Below are 22200 nucleotides of genomic sequence, written 5' to 3'. Positions count from 1 at the left end.
TTTCTCAAGAAAATATATTCCAGTAGGAGATTTTTGCTCTGCATTAATTTTTCTGATTTATGCATCACAACTATAGCTCTTCATTTCCAAATAAACGAATTATACAGGGGCACTGAAGAAAACTATATATGAAACAGAAGTGCATGCTGTTGAATTATTTTACAATATAATCTATTTATTTAACGACAATTGACTGAGATGACTTAGGGATAAGGTATTTGCAAACTAGTAAGAACAAGCTGAATACCCTAATATAGACTAAGAAAAGGCATAAAGCCCTACAGAATGTTACAGGTCACAGTATCAATAAGTGAATCAAAGCTACCTTAATTACAGTTTACAGAGAACAGATGCCAAGAAGGCAAGAAAAAGAATGGATTCCTCCTGGACAGGAGAACATAGGAGGGAAAAAAAAAAAAAAAAAAAGGAGTTATATATAACATGGAACAAAGCTAAAATTAAATATAAAATAACACTAAAGTAAAAAGATCTTTAGGAAAAGAAACATCTAAAAGTAAAGAAAAGACAATAGAAATTAGAAATTTATTTAGAATACTTACTGTATAACGTTACTTGCCAAGATCATCAATCAATTCATCCATCTACAATGAACAGGTAAGAAGCATCAAAAACATCTTCAATATTTTCCAGGAAAATAAAATATTTGTACTTTATTAGTTTAATTGTAGCTTAAAAATGTACACAATTCTATCAAATTGTAGAGTTCTATTAAATCAGATAAAGAATATGAATAACGCCAACAATACTCCTGCTCAGACTTGCTGTCAAGGGCAGTGATTGGCTTAAAAATTCACTAAACTAAAGAAAAAGATCTGTACTAGCTAACTGTGGAAAAATTGTGGCCAAATTCTTCAACAGATGACCAGGGGCTGCAGAGAATCTGACATTATAAAATACTGTGAACAGCTAGGATTTCTGGAAAAGATTTGGAAGATAATTTCAAAGTAATTACATGGAAACATATCAAGAATTGATGTGGATTGTTACAATCAAAATGGTTAATATGAGCAGGTGTGTTGCCATTTATGCAAAAATCATTAACCATTTATGCACACTCATTAATTATATATCATGGGTAAACTGCATGCACTAATCTATAAAAACTGATTTTATCTGTGTGAAATATAATCAAAATAATGTCTTAAGACCTACTTGAATGTATATGACCTCAAGCTAGGGAGGGAGAGCTGAGTGATTCAAGACTCCCAGTTTTTTGAAAATTAATGTGATTTAAAAAAAAAAAAAAACAACATTTAAAACACATTAAGTATTTGGAGAGGGATCTGTTATGTGCTAATTGTCATGGCCACATCTGTAGTGAGTTAAGGAAAACTTTAAAAACCTGATCATAGCGGCAGCTGAAGGGATAAAGAAATCCCCTCGAGCTATCTGCAGGGTTCATAGACACTTCAAGAAAGTGATTCACAAATCAGATTTGTCCATGAACTCCTTTTCCAGGAATACTGTGCTAGCTAACTGGCTTAGAGCAGCAAATATAGGTAAGGGAGATGAAATCCATGTTCTGTTTATATTTGTAGATTACTTTTCTCACTGAGAAGGTTACCTAAGAAAATGTAGATATACCTATTGGAAATATAGACTGAGTCTAATATTATTTCAGTCCTGTGGCCAGGGCTTAGCTTGAAGGAGTACTTGAGTCTCTTGTACATGAAACATGTTTACCTGGTGATATTTTGTCTTCTGAGATGACCAATGCCACTTGTTGTTATGGAACACAGATTTTTAATGATTTCCTTAGCAGCTCTGAATTGCTTCTGGACATAAACAGAAATAGAATGAATTTATTTTAAAACTTAATTTTCCTTTGTATGTAAGATATTTAGTTCTACTCACAAAATTGCTATGCATTTTCCCAACTTACAATCTTTTTCATTAGGTAAAAATGTTCTAATCAGAAATTTCAGCCTATTATAGCTTCTATAGCAGTTTTGGAATTAATGCTTAACTCAAGGCTAGAGTACTCTCATTTTTCAGCTGAACTGACTCGGATGAAGCTAAATCTCCCTTACAATTTGTTTAGCAACACACTTTTGAAGGAGGGGATATCAGAAAGGAGAAAGTAGACTTAAAAATAAGAGTGCTTTAAAAAGTGCCGTATAGAGGAATTGGCTGACAAGTGACTTGACCAGTGTGTGCAAGTGCCTTCATGAAAATGTTATGCATGATATTTAAGGAAAAAGAGAAAAGCTACACATATGTCAGTGACTGGATGTTTTCAACAAGTTTAAGTCAGAAGTCAGCACTGGGATCAACAAAGTCCTATAAAGATAAATTATTTTATGATTTTTTTTTAAATGTAGCTTTTTATTTATTCTCTAAAGTACTATAAAAATCACAGCAATCAGTAAATACAGTGCAAAAAGTACCAGTGTGGTACAGCACATATATGTATGCACAGACTTACTAAGTTCACTTACTGCTCTAGAAATCAGTGGCAATTAATTAATACACACTTTTTTGTGTTATTGCACTTGGATCAAATTATTTGTTTGGCCTTTGTAAAATCAGTGTAAAGTATAAATGCTGTTTCGTTTATACTTATCATTAACACTTCTTTCTTCCCTGTATTGACTAACTGTTCTAAAAGCAAGTGAATATGTAACGTGTTCAGAAGAAAAAGCTAAATGTCTTAAAACTGATTTTCCTCACTTTATAAAGAAAAAGCTATGAAGTGAAATAGTTCTTATTTGGAAATTCATCTTATGTAAATGCTAATTAGTATTTGATTATGTTGATCTCAGGAATTTCGTAATGAAAGCAGTTCACGCCTTGCTTTAAATGTCACACTTCCCAACCATTTCAGCAAGACAGTGTTATCAAAACTGCAGATTTAGTTTACTGAGTAAGTAGATAATAGCAAAAGTGTTTCTGATTTCAACACTTTCCAAGGGGAGTAAGAGAATACCAATAATTATGCAATTATTTCAGATCACTAAAATTTATAGAGCACCTGAGAGTCTTGTAGGAAAAAAAAAAAAAAAACAGTAACGTGATTTTTAAAATCCAAGCACTTATTTCATCGTGACACAGATTTTCTTAAGTACTTATATTCCTCAGAAGCATGCATCTCATGATTTCAAGCCGTGCTTTTGTTTCTAAATCAGTTAGGTGCTCCTAAAAACCTTGTTTTCTGACATCAGTTTCATAAATATGCTTACCATATGCTTTTCCATAACTGTTCTACGTGAAGATATATAAAATACTTTTACTCTCACTTCCATAACAACTGCCAGTACAATTTTTGATGCAGTAAAACATGATTTATATTTCTTATTTCTCTCAAATCTAAATGTACTAGAAGTCTTAACAGTGAAAAAATTTAGGCCTTCATTTCAAAGGTTTTATTTAATTAAAAAAAAAATTGGAATAAAGTATTACATACTGGAAACAAAACTCCAACAGTCTGCATTTAATAAAACCACAATTATCAGTAAAAAATGTCTTTCTAAATGAGCATGTTGGTTCAATTTTCAGTCACACAGGAATTAAAAATCTAATTACTTATTTTTTGCCAGCTTTTATAACAGCTCCCTAAGCTTAGTTTCCACTAATGTGGTTAGCCTTCCTGTTTAACCCTATCAGAAAGTTAACAATTTGCTTTTGAGCTCATCGGTTATCACTCCAAGTAACTACCATAGACACTTACTCTAACTGAAATTACTAAATGTTTCAATACAAACCTACTTCAGCAGACTATTGAATTGTGGAAAATGACACATGTGCAAGAAGCAAGCTGAGTTTTGTTGATCCTGCAGGAAAAAACATGGAAATCCCAAAGCCCCTTAAATAAACCTGCTTATCACCAAATTTATACTTGGGCAGGGAATATACCAGTAAATACAATTACTTAATTAGCAGTATGCCTTATTTTGGATATAAATTTTACCCAATATATAGCTTAATAGCTTTGGTATTAATCATGCCTTAATGTAAACATATTGAAGTTGTTGCCACTCAGTAATGTTCATTACAAATACTGCCTGAAGGAATCACCACATTATTTCATTAGATGTCAAAAAAATAAAATAAAATAAAAAGTAACTGGGAAGGAGTCAAATCTAGAAATGTTATGTTCATGGACACTGAAAATATTGGGACTATTTAAAAAAAAAAAAAAAAAAATCACAAAGGAGATATTAAGAAACACATTTAAGGAAGGAATATTAAACATATTCTTTTTCTTTCACAAGATAAGAACAAGGTTCTCCAATCTGAAGGAAATCTAATCATGTAAAGGGTAATAGTATAACATTAGAGAAACAGACTTTAGGAAGCACTGCCGTTAAACAGTCATTGTCCAAAGATTTTAAAGGGATTAGATCTAGTATGATTTACAGCAATGTTCAGTTATGGTAGCATGGACTAAGAAAAAAAGAGTTAGAGAGGATATAAAAACTAGACCTTGGTAACTTTAAGGCTAAAAATAATTGCTGATTATTGAGCATTAGAATAAAACAGGCAAATTGCCCTAATTATTATGTTGAATACATTATTAAAGCATCTGTGGTTGACATCTCCTGCAAAATGAATACTGTGCTTGATGGCAACAGTATAACAATGCTCTCAATTCTAGCTAAATTGGAAAAGAATGATAAAGGAGAAAAAAGCCTATATGTGTAGAATGAGTTACGTTCTGAATCTTAGGTATGACAAATGTACTGGAGTTGTATTAGATCACATAATTTGTGTTTCAGCTACTAAGTGTAATAGTGATCTTAAAGCATATTCCTTATTTAATAAGCCATTTTACTGACTTCACTTGACTTATTGAAGACGAATGCATGCTTGCAGCATCAAGAAATGGTCTGAAAACAAACATGATGTTTACATTCATTCTTATCTACTCTTAAGCCACAATACAAATACTGAGCAATAGGAACTGAAAACACTTTGGATCTTACTGTGTCAAAATGATCATTATGTCTGCACTGAAAATGTTTAACCAGTGAAGTGTAAAGTGTTTTGTAATACATTAAGTGAACAGTAACTATTCACATTCTATTACCAGATCAATAGGAACTACCTCATAATAATAATAGGAGATACACTAACCTTCATAGACTTCCTCGTATTAATTCACACACTGTAGTTCATACAGGGAGAACCTGAGCTGCACTATTTCTAGGTTGATTTAATTGCATTTAGAAAAGCTTACAAAACAACAGAGTTCAAAGTATACCAGAAACAGCTGGAAACATGCAGTAAGTAATCCCTTTGTAAATGACTGTTGAAACATGAATGAACTTTTTTTTCTTAATGTTGTAATACTTTTTTTCAAAGTTACACTGCTCAGATTCATCTTTCATCCCCAGCAGGAACTGGGGCTAAAAGTAAGAAACAACGGGAGAAAGGAAATAAGTGAATGCATGGCCTTGGTACAGAAATACCCTGTATGACCCCAGTGTATCTATGGTAACAGGATTAAACCAAAATCACACACAAGGCAGTCTGAATCTAACCTCCTTGAAAAACCTTTCCTCAAATATTAGGCTGCCTATGTTGACACTACCATCATTTGGGAAAATGATGAGTATTTTATTTATTAAATGGAGCCAAATAAATCCATGGCATGTAGAATTTGGCTATACAGTCTTATAGCTCCTACAAGTAGCAGAGAAAATGCTAAGAATGCACAATCAATTGTCTCCAAAGCCAATGGTATTTGCAGGGGGCTTCTGCTCTTACAGACAGAATGAGGAAGTCAATCTATTCCAGAGTAGGAGCTGCACTGAAAATCATAATGGCATTTATTTGGTAATGGTTAAAATGATGCAAGCGACTTGGTTTATATCTGCTATACAGACTGAAGAAACAGTCTGACCAGGAAATACAATTCTCATTTCACACCCCAATATAGCTTTTTGTCATAATAAGTGGCATTAAAAATCATATCAAAGATAATATAGCTCTGTTCATTATAATTACAAAAGATTCTTCTTAATGACAGGGATATAGGACTCAAGAAATACTAAGAAAGCCAAAGTATTGGGATTATTTTAAAAACAAAATGCTTCAACTGTTGTAAATGTGTGCAAATGGGCATTAGTCTATGAATTGCTATGGTTTCCATTTTGTATTTGAGAAAAAAGAATCTTTACAAACCTCCAACTTTCATCTCCATTAGATCATTCCACTTACTGATTTATCTTCATGACGATCGCTGTTCACTGCCCTGATAAAGCAGTTGCACATAACAAACAAACAAAAATGCACTCTATCTCAATCTAGTTTCTCTCAATCCCTCATGTCTGCAGAAATTAGATAGTAAATCAATACTGTACTACCCAGCACTCTGATGATGTTGGTTTTATAATTGCCTAGGTCAGAAGTTTGATGTAACCTTCCCATTTCAATGGTATTTCGTTTCCTGGTGGCTGTATATGGAAGTGAGAATTTAAAAATATTTTAAAATAACCAATATTACTATCAACAAGATAAAGGCATTTTATATATTTGGTAAGACTAGAATTAATCTGGACTTGAGTTTTATGATTTAAAAAGAAAACATAGTGAAACTTTTCTGCTTGTATTTTCTGGCTTGTATTTTTTGTTCAGGTGAGAAAGCCAAATCCATGAATGGTTCTGGTGGTTGCATCTTTCCAGAACAGAAGACAACATTTAGTTTCTGCAGGCAAGTGCACTGAGAGGGAACATGTCTTTTTATTTCTGAATTAATCCACTTGTATTGAAATTTATTGAAGGAAGGAATTAAAGCTGAAAAGAACAAGGTACCTGACTAACAAATTAGCAAAGAATACAAATACACAAAGTGACCTGCAATTAAGAATATAGTCAATTTTTAATTGGTAGGCTAAAATAATTGAATCTATAAATCCAAATATAACTGTTTGACTGTGGATCAATTAATGACCACTTCCTCAAAACCAAAATCTTTTTCATTAAGACCAAAACAGCTTTTTTCAAGCAGAACATTTCACTGATTTGAATGTTGTAGAATGGATAGGACAAAGTAAACCCCAATATGTTTAAAAAAACTTGAAATGCTGCCATTATTTCTGAAAGAACATGCAGCTTAGAATTCCTATATGCATTATATTTCTCTCTAGCTTCAAACATAATTAAAATGGTAAGCAAGAAATCCCTTAATTCAGGACTGAATAATCTGTTTATACCAGACTGCAAATACTGCTACATCCTATAGAACAATCAACAAGAGATACATTAATTTTACTGCTTCTGAGAAATGCAGTCCAGTTTCTCATTTGGTCTTTAAGTTCCAGTTTCTTTCTCTATTACTTTTCTCTGAAAACAATTCCAAAAGGACACTCCAAGAACAAAGCTAATTTCCAAAACATAGTAATATATATATATAACGTAGTTCACATAGGCATATCTGTGATTAGACTTATGTAAACAAGAGCATGCTGTGATGTTCACAGCAATTTCTCATTTTCTGCTCCTTGTAACTCCCTGGTGCACAGAATGTGCTTAATAACGTCAGTTACTAAATTGGTTCCAACTAGTTTTACACTGAAATTTGCCATCAGTGATCAACCCTGTGATCAACCCAGTGATCAACCCAAGCAACCCTGTTGCTTTTTAATATCCTGGTTCATAGTAATACTTTGTATCTATTATAATAAAATAAATAAATTAGATGACTGCTTTCCTGTCAGGTAGTCGACACTCTTAGTTCTGCATATCTCACCAGTTTTTCTCTTTAAACTTCCACAGGGGAAAGTATGCAAAATCGGCACACAAAATCTGCTGCCAATTCTCCACTCTTCATGAAGGATGGAGAATTCTCGTGTAAGCTATAGCAGGCCAGCAGCTTGTCAAAATAGCAGTTGGAACAGCAGGTTCCAAGTCATTAAATCGGTGTTTATGTTACACTCCAGAGATTCCTGAAATTGCAGAATGGTATATGCATTTCTGTGTAGGCAAAATATGACAAATGTTATACTGACCTCTACTCAATGGAATCCAGTCCAGTATAAGAATTTGCTTTAAGAATGTCTCTAAAGTCATACTGTGGAATCCCGAATAATAAAAATGGAAAGTGAATTCACGTTCATAATATTGCCTGATCCACATTGCAAAATATTTCATTGAGGTGATACATTTTTTTGGTGGCAAAACATCCTTGGGAGTCAATTAACATAGACCAAACTCCAGCAAAACTAAATAATTCCTAAATATCCTAAAGAAGAATAGAAAGGCATTGGTATTCTAAAATATGTCTTAAATTAGCTGAGAGGGCATCAGCATTGAGAGAATTCAAGCAATATCAGAAAAACATGCATAAGTGCAATTAATATACTTTAAAAGTTACAGTGCCTGCAAGAAATAGAAAAGTCAAATCCTACGAGCTTGGCCATTCAGACACTTTTCAATCAACCTCACTTGGATTGTCTGCTCATATGCCCGTACCTCATCAGTTCCTCTATGAGGACCTTATGGGAAGCAGTGCCAAAAGCCTTACAGAAGCCAAGGTAGTCATTCCAAAATAAACACCTTTTCTCCATAAAATATAGCACTGAAAAAGACATTCAAGTTCCCTTCAGAAAACAAAGGTGGAAACATGAACCCTAAGTTTGAAAAAGAAAAAATAATCACATTATTTGCAATGGTCTCTTTTAAACTACAATATTCAGTCACAGAATCTTGGATGAAAAAAGGCTATAATGAACATTCGCTCTGGCTGCAGATGTCTGGGAGGAAAAGATCCAGAAGGATTAGGACTTGTTAAGATCTAGGATATTCATTTAGGAGTACTGTTGCAAAGATGGTTACCTAAGAAATACTATCCTCCTTATCCCATTTCTACTAGAATTTTCTTTTGTTTTATGAAATTAGAATGGACTTCTGAGCTCATTCTAAAGATATGAAATAACCTAGAAAGTACTGACACTTTGGTTGTTGGGAATAAGAAAGAGGAGAAGGAGTGGAGTCTTACTTGTATTCTTATGACTTTTTTATTTACACCAGGACATGAACTTTGAGGCATGTCTGAAGTTTTCCCTCTTGTTGTTTACATCTATGTGAAGATAAAAAGATAAGGTATCAATATAAATATTTGAAGGCTGACAATAATTTTGTCAGAATGAGAATTAACCGTATTTTTCCTAAATTTTAAAAAATATGTACTTTCAAGAATTCAATTTCTTTTCATCTTTCTCTTTTTTTGTGTGTGTTTGTACAGAATATAACATTTGTTTACATTTTATACAGAGTATAACAGTGATGGCAATATACTTTAGCAACCAGTGGAAAAACTTACTTTGGGCAACACTGATCATTGGATATTCAAGGACAACTAGACTTTAAATTTTATTTTATATTAATCATCAGTTTGCAAAGAATCTAATGATCTACTGGTATTCCTGGGATTCTTGCAATGCTGACTTCATCTTGCATAGCATTATCTCTTCACCTAGTCTAGCACACGATATGTAAATTTTGGGCAGTTTTCTCTGCTATTCAAACAATCAAAGGTCTTAAATTATCTGGGATTGTTGAACCTGTGAGTAAATTTTAAATTGAATCCAGGAAGGGTATTTTTATTCTTTTAGTTTTATGCTCTTAATTTACCAGATCTCCCTTCTGTAAGAAATAGGAAAATTAGTTTGCTTTTACTAGTACTTTGATAAGAACTAAATCATAACACATTTATACAAACAGTAAGGGAATTGCTAGTATACTCTCAAGAGGAATTCTGTCATTCTAACTATCCCTGATTTTTCACCTGTCTTTCTGAACTGGGTAATTTTAAGGCATCACAGGTATGCCATCTGGTATATTCCATATGGGATACCTGATCTGCACTGGCACACATCATTAACCTTAATTAAGCATATTTTATCTACTTGACAGGAATGTCAACAGTGAAAGACTGTAGAGGTAAAATAGAACATTTGCATACACAGTGTATACACATTGCCCCCATGGGATTTAGAAGGCATTTGGAGAGCTTCTGAAATGCAGGTGATAAGTAGTATACAGTAGCACCTTTTTCTTTCAACTGCTCTGATCTTACCTTTCCACAATTGTTTTTCTTCAGTTTTCCCCAGTTTTTTAGTTATTCTAAAGCAATAAATTACAAACCCCACTGGGAGTATACATTCATTTTTTTCAGCACTGGCTGAAATTTTCCAAATGGATTGCAATTCTTTGCAGTGACTATTATGCAGAGTCATTACAGAAGTCCCACAGTTAGCTTGATGATGCGATGTATGTTTGGCCCTTCAAACAAAAGGAAAATATAAGCTATTGGTTATGGACTTGTCTTTGGCCTATCCTTAGCATTGAATTCAGTTCAAAACATAGTGACCACATCCAAACACCTGCTGAGAACGTTTCCCTGTCAGTGCTAACTATAGCTATGAATTGTCTGGGAGAGAGCCAGTGAGCCTGTACTGAAAAGATGTCATTCGTCTCCTAACACAGCAATGGGGCAGGCAGATAGGAGCCAAAGCTAATTCCTGCTCCCTAGCTTTGTTGTTCTACTATTCCAGGTACACTAAGTGTGAAAAGGATTGCAAAGAAGCTAGTACAATGCTCACTAAATATACATTCTTTAATTAAATGTTTAATCCTCCACAGACAGCTCTCTACTGCAGCATTCTGATGATCTGAGCAATAGTTAAAACACAAGAATTTTGCATGGCATTTTTTTTATCCTGAAAAAATAGCAAAATAGGCAAACCATTCTCTTTAACATTTAGGTGTAACACCTCTAACTAGCATCTTCAACATCTTCTCTGTATGTTCACCATTCTGGCACAGAGGACGAGAGATAAATTATTCAGGATGTACTTCCATCATTATTACACCCGCACTGAAGATCTCATAGAAAAAGTCCTCCTTAGCCTTTTCTCTCCTTGCTCTATTCCATATTGCAAGAGCAGCACCACATGAAAGCATTCAAGCATGCAGATCGAAATTCTTGGTTCACTCTGATTCTCAAAATACTTTTCCTGTTTTATTTAATAAAAGAAAAAATATACGTATTTTTTGGCTCCACTGAGAAGTGTCAGAGGATATGACCCTTTAATAAAAATTCAAGATTAGTAGCTGAAAAATGCTCTAATTCTTAAGGGAATGTTTGTATTAGAGAACATTCACCTCACAAATAGCTCTTTGTCTGAATTATTTTACCCAAGATTCCGGAATATCCATATAAAACCAGCACAAAAATATCTATCATAGCAGAAAGGAAAAAAATAAATTAATACTAATCTGTCTGGATGTGGGATCAGTTGTCTATAATACCTCATTTTAAAAGTCGACAGTTACAAAGCACTCACATTATAGAATATTTCTGATCATTGCTCATAGCTCAAGGTTAATATTATTTTGCTTTTCAAACATAAACTTAAGCAGAGTTTTTCACTCCAACTATTATTCTACTTTCTTACTGCAAAACCTTGAAATCTTTTACGTAATGCATTCTGTTATTCTATGAAATAGTAAAACTTCTATTCCATATTCCCTGAAGTTCTCTGAGAAAAGTGGCCTAGAACTCCTCCTTACCTACTGTGCTGAAAAGTCAAGCTGTTTTCCTTCCTTTCTAAGAAAGGAGTCTGAAATGATATTCCTAGAGAGGATTGGATTTTTAGTTTAAAACTGTTATCAATAAGTGAAAATTCTTGTAAAGGGCAGTCTGGGTATGTTGTTCTCTCAAGTGACCAAATCTGAGATCCTTATTGTTACTGGCATTACCAGAACGTAATGATCCATTATCGTGCTCTTTCCTCTCTGAAGTACACTTTTTGTATGACTACATTGTGAATTTTTCCATATTTCTGAGAAATTAATAGGTTGCTCAGAGGAGAACCTGCATGTTGAAGAGGCAATCAAACAGTGAGGAAAGCAGCTGCTTTTTTCCCACAAGTAGAAATTCTTTACTCTTAATACATAGAGTAATAGCTATTCTGTTCTCCTTTGCACTATATTAGCAGACAAGAGCATATGGTTTATAACCTCCAGTCTTCGGGTAAACGTTATTCCTCAGTTTGAAAACAATTCTCCAGCAATAACAAATAAAGCTCTGCTGAATGATTTAATTTTAAGCATTTGGGGTTTTAGTGTTTTTTTGCATGAGATATGGTGAAAATCAAAACCAGCTCTCTAGAATTGTGCAATTAAAAATTTCCTTGATATGAAAGATTGTCTACAATGTTATGCAATTAAAAGAAATTAAAATATAGTAGCTTTGCTTCTGTAGAGTATATTGATGAGTTGTTTCAATACCACCAGGACGACAGTAAATATCTAGTAGGTAGGTATGCTGTAAATATCTATTAAGTAGATATGCTGACTGCTTCGTTTGTAGTCGCATATGAACTCTGAATGATGTGAAGAGAATCAGCTTGATTGTGGAATAAATCGCCTGAAATTTATTAATGAATTCAGAAACTGATATGAGAGGAACATCACACTGGAAAATGTGCTGCCCCTTAACTTTAATTTCTGTGTTACTTCCCTAAGTACTGAAATTTCAGAAGGAGAACGTATAAGAATTAAAATACATAATCAAAAGTCCAACAACAGTAAACAAATGTTACAGGAGATATAAGTAGCATCCATACCAACCCTTAAGCAAATATTTCAATTTGCTATAAATTGAGGTGCAGTTAAGTGGGTTATAAGAGCAAGTAATTACGACATTTCTAGGAATTTACCATCCATTAAAAATAGGCTATAGCTAAAAGAGGCTTCCCTAGTGGAAAAATGTTTTGCAAGACTTTCTTTTCTACACAAGATTCAAATTCATGCCTGTTATAGACTGCTTTGAGCTGATTTGCACAAGGCACAATCAAATTCCTTAGGGGAATAAAATAAGTATAATTTTGAATAAAGGTGTTATTAGATTCAATTTTATAGCTGACAATACCATTAAACTATTTCAATGCAAGCTTTAAAAAAAATTGCTCAGTGAAGGGCATCCTGTAGAAAACCATTTCTACAATTTGGAGTTGCAAAATCTCTAAACACCTCCTGATGCAGAGTGCAAAATAGACCATAAAAGCAATAGTGTACAAATGCTCAACTAGGACAGCTAACCTTGTTTCAGAATTATTATTCAGCAAACGTCAGAAAGTTCAGGTACTTCACATTACTGAGGGATTATAGCCTTAAATCAATAGGCTGTTTTAATTGCTATGGCGCAGCGTATGTTTCACATGGTTCAAGCTCCCTTGAGCCCTTAACCAGCTATCCTAACACTTTTGCATTGATCTTCAAGTGAAGAACTATAGGAGAGAGGGTTATTTTTATCTGATGATGCTCACTTTTAGTTTAAAAGTGAGGCTACTTGCAGTTTACATTCCGCTTCAATCTATCAACAGACTGGAAACATCAATCAAAATCACTGGAGTCTTTTATCTAAATGAAAATCTGTTAAAAACAGAGTTTGGTCAATGTGCATTATGATTTCAGAAATAATTAAAAATCACATCATAGAATAACAGAAGATCTTGGGCTGGAAAGACAAAGACCATGCACTTCCAACCCTTCTGCTGAGGGCTGCATCGCAAGCCACTCAGTCAGGCTGTGCTGTGACCCATCCAAGCTGGCCTTGAATGCCTCCACAGATGAGGCATCAACGGCTTCCCTGGGCAACCTGTGCCACTGCAATGCAGAAGTTATGAAATGTATTACTTTAATACTTCTCATTCTCTCATCTTCTCGTGGCATAAAATAAGGAATTTTTAACCAATAGGGTAATATTCTGATACTGGCTTTAAACAGCTGCACTAAAGGAGTACTGGAAGAATAGAAGAATGTGGAAGACTGACCTTTCTATAGGTCTCCTTATCTTAAATAAACACAATATACACAACCCAGTGAGAGAATATATAAAATTCTACCTTTGTAGAAGATGAATTCTGAGTAAAGACCTTATGCCAAGAAAATATATCCAGAAAACAATACTATTTTTTTTTCACATGAGGTTAACAGCAGTACTTGCAATTTCAACAGAATAATGAGAAAATAATATAAATATGAAGTGATATAAATATGAAGTGCATAAAAATACTCATTTTCATATTAATGTCTATTCTGATCCTCATGCAGACAGGATGCATAATTGCAACTTCAAACTTGATAGAATGACATTATAGACTATGCAAGGAAAATTTTATAGGCGTGATTTGGAACAAAATGAGCTTCTAATTTAATAGAAGGGTAGCTTTGTCATTGATTTTCACAGGTATTTGACTACTATTGTAATAACAATGTTCAGAGACTCATATGTGTTTTAGAAATTTTACATAATGTGTATCAGTACAGTGTCTAAGTCTGTGTCTAGGCACAGAAATATTTGTGGGGAAAATTATGCTTTAAAAATTGCATTAAAGGACAACACAGTAATAAGGAGTACAGCTGGAAGTTCCTGAAAACTCATTAATGACAACTGTGCTTTCTGTTATGCCACACCAAATAATCAATTGAAACAGCTTTTAATCACTGCTTCCTTCACTGTAACTGATGTGAGTGCATACAATATACTATGCTACAGATTAAAAAAAAAAAAAATTAGCTTAAAAATTAACAGACCATCCACACAAACACATGCATATAGATTGCTAAAAAGTTTAAAACCATTCTGAAGAACAGCAGCATATTATACATCTCCAGCAGAAGGATCATTTAGCAGATAAAAACTGCCCCTTCTTAAGAATGTTAATTCTTCCTGGATTTAGAAATGATTATCTTATCATGATAAAAACTTAGACTGGAGGACTTACTGGATACACAATTAAATTAGCTTGATTCTGTGTCTGAACACTTTTTTAGTTTACTTAAAAATTGAAAACAGAACAAAATAAAACACCATACCAAGGACTCCAGAAAAGCCTTACAAAAACTAAAATTGACAAAAGGCCTTACTGTTAAATACAGTTAAGCAAAACTGAAATCATGTAAGTGATGCTTTATCGTACATTTTTACAAGACTATTTTCAAAGTATGCTATGCATTTCCAAAATCAATGCAAAGAAAAAAAAAAAAAGAGTGGCATCAACATTTTAAACTAATAGTAATTGCCCTACTGTATCATCATTTTAAACAAGCATAGAAGAATGCTGAAGAAACAAAAGAAAGACAAAAACAAAAACTCAGAGATGTAAGAAATTGCATCTTTCCATTACAGTATGTTTACCTAACACAGTGACTCTTCTTTCCCTCCGGGTATTTAAATTGGGCATTTGAAGAGCCAAGTAATGTAACCCATGAGAGATAAGTCAAAAAACAATTCCTCGCTGACCCAGACAACTGCTTTATTGTGCAGAGCTACAGAACAACAGAGAAATTCTACAGTCTGAATCAATGATGACAGATGTGACAGGCGGAGGAAGGTACAAAGAAAAAAAAACGTGTAATCTATTTCTTTTAATTCAGTACTGGTTTTTTTTCTACTATAACCTCTGTAGAGATACACAGGGCATTCTTCTTTTGATATTTTTGATACTCTTTGTAGAATAACAAAAATCAAAAAAATCAGTTAAATGATACCTTCTGAGAAAGAACCATTAAGAGAATAACAAAAAAAAAAAAAAAAAAATCCTACGTAAATGCTTTTACTTCAATGGAAACTCTTTCTACTGACAAAGTATTTTAAAAGGTCACCAATATTTTCAATTCTTCCCTCTCTGGAGCCCAAATGGTCTTCCAGACAACAACTTTATATCTCCAAAAAAGTCATCACTCAGGTTTCAGTGCTACGATGAGATGAAGTAGCTAAGGGAATGCAAGTAACTGAAATTGCCTACATATACTTTACTATGGTACATTTTTTCTTTCATTTAAAATAGGAACAAAGAAAGAAAGACATAATACAGGCAAATATTTTGTCTGGGTCTTGTTTTATTTCATTGTGTGTAATGTTATCTTTTTCTTTTTTTTTTAATTTTCTTCAAGTTTGCTGTACTATACAACAAAATATCACGGACTAAGCAATTTCTAAATAAGAACTAATAGTATCTAGCTAAACATCAAGAACATACTCAAGCCCTTTTATTTTATGCTGTCCTAAATTTTTGATCTCTTTTAAATCCTGAACAGGCTTTGGCTTTTTGATCAACATAACTTAGGAGAGACTGATCGAGATATCCTAGCAAGAAATTCTGCAACAGCTACTTTTCAAAAAAATCAATCGAGCAATCTCTTTAAAAGTCTATCACTAACCTCATTAAACTAGCGTGAAATTAAGCTGGGACTTTCTCAACCTCATTCTCTACAGGCTTCTGACATATCAAAGGGCTAGTAGAAAGAAATAGGAGCTATATCCCCCACACATGTACTAACGGGGGGTTACCTGTAGGCTCTAGTTTCCGCTAGAGTCAGTGGTACTAAGTAACAAATAAGGTCACAGAGACAAAAATGGCTACAGGCGTAATACCCATTTAAAGACCGGTTATTTGCATGCGACTTGCTACTAAAATTAAGTGATCTTAAAAGAAAGTTAGCTTTACTGCTTAAGTTCCCAGCCTTTATTTGGCTTCCAGTTACTGCCATGATGATCAATCCTTATGACTAGTCATTCTAATGAGTAGTAAACAGATGCTTCTAAGCACTCTGAATCACTGTAGCAAGAGACAAATAGTATCACAAAAGCCTTTTATAGCACACTTCAGAAAACAAGAAAGTCCAAAGGAAGTGAAAAGAAAACATGCCATGTTTCTTGAGCATTGTAACTGTTTTATTTTCACCTGGTTTGCTGCATTCAGGCATATAAAATGCTTGGTTTTATACCACTCTCATTTTTTTTACATACCATTGTCTATTCCCTCTTTTTCTCTCCCACATGATCATGCAAATATGACTTCTCTTTGAAACTGCATACATGGTGCTCCAAACCTTACAGGACAGACAGCACCTTGCAGTATGACTGATCTTGCCTAAGGAATGTAGCTTTGATATTTGCAAAACAGATTCTAATTTAAAACTCAGTGAAATACTAAGAATAAGAAATCTTTATCAATAACATACTGTTCCTGTGTGTTACCTCATTTGGACATCTAATGTAAGAATATGAGTGGGTAATAGGATAAAAATACATTAACATCATACCTTCTTTTGTTTTACTTTTGTACACTCTTGCACATCCTTAACTTTACTGATATAAACATAAAGAAATAAAAGGGACTATTATCATGACTTAGATTATGTGCTAAACCGATTTACAAAATTAGAGCCCTAAAAAGCAAAGATTTAAAATACAAATGAGTAGACTCAGTCCTCTCTGTTCTCTCCTTCTCTCCTCCTCATTTATTTGAATTCTCTTTACTCTTACAATACCCTTAAGTAACAGCATCCATAGCATATGCACATAATGCAAACCAAGGAGATAAGTTTTTTTCTTGCAAGTTTAGTAATTCAAATGAGGGCTGAATTTAACATGTATGGAATTCCTGATAAACATGTTTATGTTCTTTAACTGTGAAAACAGCATGGATAATGTTCTCTAACTGTTCACAGTGATATCTTCATTTAGCAAAGAATATAAAACCCTGTGAAATACATTTATTTGTTGCTTTTATGAATGACTACAAAAATTTCTTTAATGGCACTTCAATTTCTTTAATGACACTGTCTTTGTAGGAGAGGTGCTCCAGCCCTTTGATCATCATCTAGATTGTTTCCAACAAGTCCATGCTCCCCCCATGCTCACTCAATCACAGGAGTTGGAAAGTGCTTCTAGGGATCATCAAGTCCAACCCTCCTGCAAAAACAGGTACCCTACGATAGGTCACACAGGTCCAGCCAGGTCTTGAATATCTCCATAGAAGGAGACTCCACAACCTCTCTGGGCAACCTGTTCCACTGCTCCGTCACCCTAACTGTGAACAAGTTCTTCTGCATAGGAACTTCCTATGTTCAAGCTTTAGGCCATTACTCCTTGTCCTATTGCTACCATCAAGAAGAGTCTGGCCTCATCCATTTACCTCCCACCTCCCTTTAGATATTTATGAATATCTACCAGATCCCCTCTCAGTCTTCTTTTTCCCCAGGCTGAATAGACCCAGGTTCCTTAGCCTTTCCTCATATGGGAGATGCTCCAAGCCTTAATCATCTTTGTGGCCCTCTGCTGGACTCCTTCATGGAGATCCCTGATTTTTTTGAACTGGGGAGCCCAGAACTGCACACAGGGGTCTAAATGTGGCCTCACTAGGGCACAGTAGAGGGGGAGAATCACCTTTCTGGACCTGCTGGCCATGCTCTTTTTAATGTACTGCAGGATACCATTGGCTTTCTTGGCCACAAAGGCACAATGGTGTCCCATGGCCAACCTGTTTTCCATTAGGATGCCCAGCTCCTTCTCCACAGAGCCCCTCTCCTTTAGATTAGGCTCCATCATCTGCATAAATCCAGAGCATCTAAGATACATAGACATCTAAGTAATGCCTTCTATATATGTCCATGAAAACTATAACAGAGACAAAGAGCACAGTAACGCTATTTAACAGAGCAAATTCTCACCCACTAAATTGTTTTTCAACACAGCCACCACGATTAGCTATGTGTTTTTGCCAGTGATGAACAAAAGCCTGCCTGCCAGGCTTGTAAAGATTTGCATGAGCAGAAGTGACCCACTGTCACTGCCACTGCTGAAACACACCACCTACTGCCTCACTGTGCTCACATCCATTCTTTGGTCTCCATAAACATTCAGTGTGCATCAATGAATGTCAATGGGTGCCATTTTTTCCACATGAAGAAATTCAGTGACACACCTCTTTTTCATACACACATCCATGTCAGATGCCATTCCATCAGACTGCCCTTTTGCTGCCACCTGTCACACTGCAACAAAATGTAATATCATATATTAATTGTGCTTCAGGTATATTAATTCAGAACAACACGGGCCTAATATTGCTGTAACAATGTGGACAAAGGTAATATTTTAATAAGGTGTCAAGGATATCACTGAAGAGTTAAGATTAAGACACTCTGAGAGAGTAGGCCACTTTATGAGGTTTAAATCACAGGAAAAATAGGGAATCCCATGGCAAAACAGTTACCATGTATTTGCATTAAACAACAACAAAAAAAATCATTCTAGTTAGGATATTTGTTCTGCAGTGTTCTTTCCTTGTACTTTTCCTTCACTCTGTTATGAAAATTATATTCTTATAAATACTATAAAGAAATTAAACTTAATCATTCCATCTCCTCAAACCACGTTTCAGTAATATCTCTAAGGATTTAACTCACATACCCTGGATTATTCTGGGAGCCTTAAGTTGGCTTTATTACAATATCGGTTTATTTTTCTTGCTACCCATAAGCATATTATTTCAGAATTATTTAAGCAGGGAAATCTCACTGGATTTTGTGTTCTTTCTGTGCAAGTATCAAGAGATTCTTAAAATATTTTATCAGCTATAAAATCCATTATGACGCATGCCAAATAATTTTCAGATGAATGCATTTCCCTTTATTCAATCTAGTTACCTCCTGAAGTTCAGCCTATATAGAAGTCTGAGCCACTGTGATTTTTCATCAGTCTACAGTAATATGTTTAACTGTATGGAATTGTTTAAGTGAAACAGCAGACCTCCAACCAGACATTACTGTTTTAATAAGCTTGTTTCAACATCCTACAGACATGATCTACAGAAGTACGCTACAAGTTCTGAGGGGTGAGGTTCTAACAGGAAAGGACACAGGGGAAGTGTATCTCTGCAGAGAGGCATATCCTGAAGCTGCTGTGGAGGAAGGACGAGTGGAAGTACTAGGTCTACAGTTGAAGTTAGAAGCACTGAAAGTTGGAAGGTAGAGGTCCAGTGAATGACAACAGTACTAAATAGGAGGCAAATCCCAGCTCTGGCAGCAAACACCTGTCAAGCTTTAAAGAACTACATGAAAGAAGCAAAGGCAATGGGTTGAATGGCAACTGTGCAGCTTTTTATTGCAGATCTCTGCCCTTCCTGACTAGAATCTGCTCACTGCTGTGCCTTTCTTCGCCTAGGCCTGTCTCCACTGCTTCTTCCTGGCAGTGTTCCCAGCAGAGAACCCAAAGCCTCAAGGAAACATACTCTGCTGCTCTTCAGGAAAGTCCGATATTTTAGACTAGCCATTACAAAGCATTTTAGCAGAAATCTTTTATTTATTCCTGCAAGAATCAGAGCACAAATATAAAAAATAAAGTGTGACTTATCAGATTTATTTAAGGGAACTTTCAGCCATCCATCTGCAGATATATAGACTGCAAAATGTTCTGCCTTTTCTTTGAGTTGTTACATAAAAACAGAAAATTATTTCACTAGTGCAAATTCTCAAAATGTTTTTCTATTATTTATAAATGGTCTAATATGGCAGAATTTTGCCATTCTTAAACACAGCTGTAATGAAATAAGCTGAAACTTAACAAATGTGACTGGGTAGTTTCTCCAGAATTACTAGTTTTACAGGCTCTACCAAAGCAGATTTGTACACTGAACTGAACAGTCATTTTGCTATACTGTGCAGTAATATAAACAAAGACGAAAATGTCTAGAAAATACAACAGTTACTCACGTCCAGCATGCATTAAAAGTGCAAGCTTACTTATACACCTTACAGCTTCCTTAAGTGATAATGTTTTCCCTTCCATCCATTCCCCAGTTTTTCTATTTACTCATTTACAGTTCTGTACAAAAGGAAAACAGAATGAACTTCTTGTTCTACTCTATCAGACAGATTTTTCTCTATATATAGGGATGTACCTAACACTCTTTCCTACCAGCTTTATTTAACCTAATTCTTTTCTAGGTGAGGCTCTACAATGTCACTAATAAAAGTTCAATATGCTTCCAGTTAATACCTTTCCTAACTATGGACGTACAATATTAAATCTATAGCAATTTTCTACAGGCAAAGTCACAGAATTTTAAGGTCAGATTATATTTTAAAACAAAGCATACTTCTATAGATAATATTTTCCTTATCAGTTTTTCTAATATTCATCTATTCCTAATCACAAGTAGTGATAATGGCAAGTAATAATTTTATCGCTGGTATGGCTAATGTATATTTTGGTTCTCAAGCTATCGTATGCATAAATTTTCACCTATTTCTTAGTATAAAATGACAACGATCTTAGTTTAACTTAGAAGTGAAAAAAGAGCTAATTTAGCTAAAAGAATAGTAAGTCTGATTACCTAGCCTTGCAATGAAATTTCTCTGCAAGTGAGATATTTCAGATAAAAATCAGCCAGTTGTATTTGCCTTTTTCCTTGGCCTAGAAGCAATACAGTTGAGCTCACCCAGTCAATCACTTCTGATTTCCACAATTTTGTTGTAGCTTTTTTTGTTTGTTTGTTTGTTTTTTGTTCTTTCTCCAGAGGGATGTTTAAATAAGATATCTAAATGAATTTTTGCCTAAAAAAACAAGTATGTGCATTAACAGAACTGACTTTGAGTCTTATACCTAAGAATAATTATAGAAATCATTTTATCTGTCATGTGAACGACCCAGAATAAAATTAACTGTCACTAAGCATTGTGTCATGTCACCAAACATGTGCACATACATTTTGTATAGGGAATACATACTTCAGCTGTTCACTTGCTCTTCATCAGGCACACAGTCTAAGGTGGCAGATTTCCTTAATGGAATGTGTTATTATTACATTTCCCATTTGAGCCTTTTCCATTAAAAGCTTTTCCTGTATCACAGAGGAAATTCTGTTATTCCTGAAACGAAGTCACACCAAATTGTTTTTAGAAGAAGAAGAGAGGAAAAAGAGAGCTGTGGTGAATGGTATAAGAGGCAACGTAATGTATGTTTTCAGAATCTTTTGCTTACTTTGTATCTCAGAATCCCTTGAGGTTTGCACTGTTCTGTTTCCTATAGCCCAGCACCAGGTTTCTGTGTCATAAGCAGGACTACAACTCCTTTTGGAATATTGGGAAGATGCAGTGTGAGCTTCTTCCACTCAGGTACCTTCTAGAAGCAAGAGGTGAAAAGAAAATAAAATAAAAAGGCAAGAATACATGCGCTCTCTGTAAAAATCTGGGAGATTTTACCTTATGTTACAGACCAGATGAAAATATTCAGAGAAAGCACACAAAATTTAGGCTTATTAAATTAGTATTAATAGTTTAAAATTATCCTTTTTTCAGTTTAATTCATTTATGTAATTACATACACAAATGTGTGAGTATACATATAAAATATATATTATTTTCACTCTGTAGCTCATA

The 22200-nt window shown here is 34.4% G+C and overlaps 2 long non-coding RNA genes across 2 annotated transcripts; both read right to left on the bottom strand.

Annotated features, from left to right (window-relative positions):
* Positions 1-558: 558 nt before the first annotated feature.
* On the bottom strand, positions 559-18815 carry LOC128072840 (uncharacterized). The gene is made up of 3 exons (XR_008202459.1): positions 18761-18815; positions 1705-1796; positions 559-602 (listed from the first exon to the last, which is right to left on the bottom strand). It is a non-coding gene; the product is annotated as an uncharacterized LOC128072840 (long non-coding RNA).
* A 2413-nt stretch (positions 18816-21228) lies between these two features.
* Positions 21229-21938, bottom strand: LOC128072788 (uncharacterized). Its single transcript, XR_008202441.1, has 3 exons — positions 21803-21938; positions 21550-21690; positions 21229-21375 (listed from the first exon to the last, which is right to left on the bottom strand). It is a non-coding gene; the product is annotated as an uncharacterized LOC128072788 (long non-coding RNA).
* Between the last annotated feature and the right edge of the window lie 262 nt (positions 21939-22200).

This window comes from Tympanuchus pallidicinctus, unplaced genomic scaffold, assembly GCF_026119805.1.
Source record: "Tympanuchus pallidicinctus isolate F22 unplaced genomic scaffold, pur_lepc_1.0 scaffold7, whole genome shotgun sequence".
In the NCBI taxonomy this organism is placed as follows: domain Eukaryota; kingdom Metazoa; phylum Chordata; class Aves; order Galliformes; family Phasianidae; genus Tympanuchus; species Tympanuchus pallidicinctus.
This window is presented reverse-complemented; position numbering and strand designations above follow the sequence as displayed.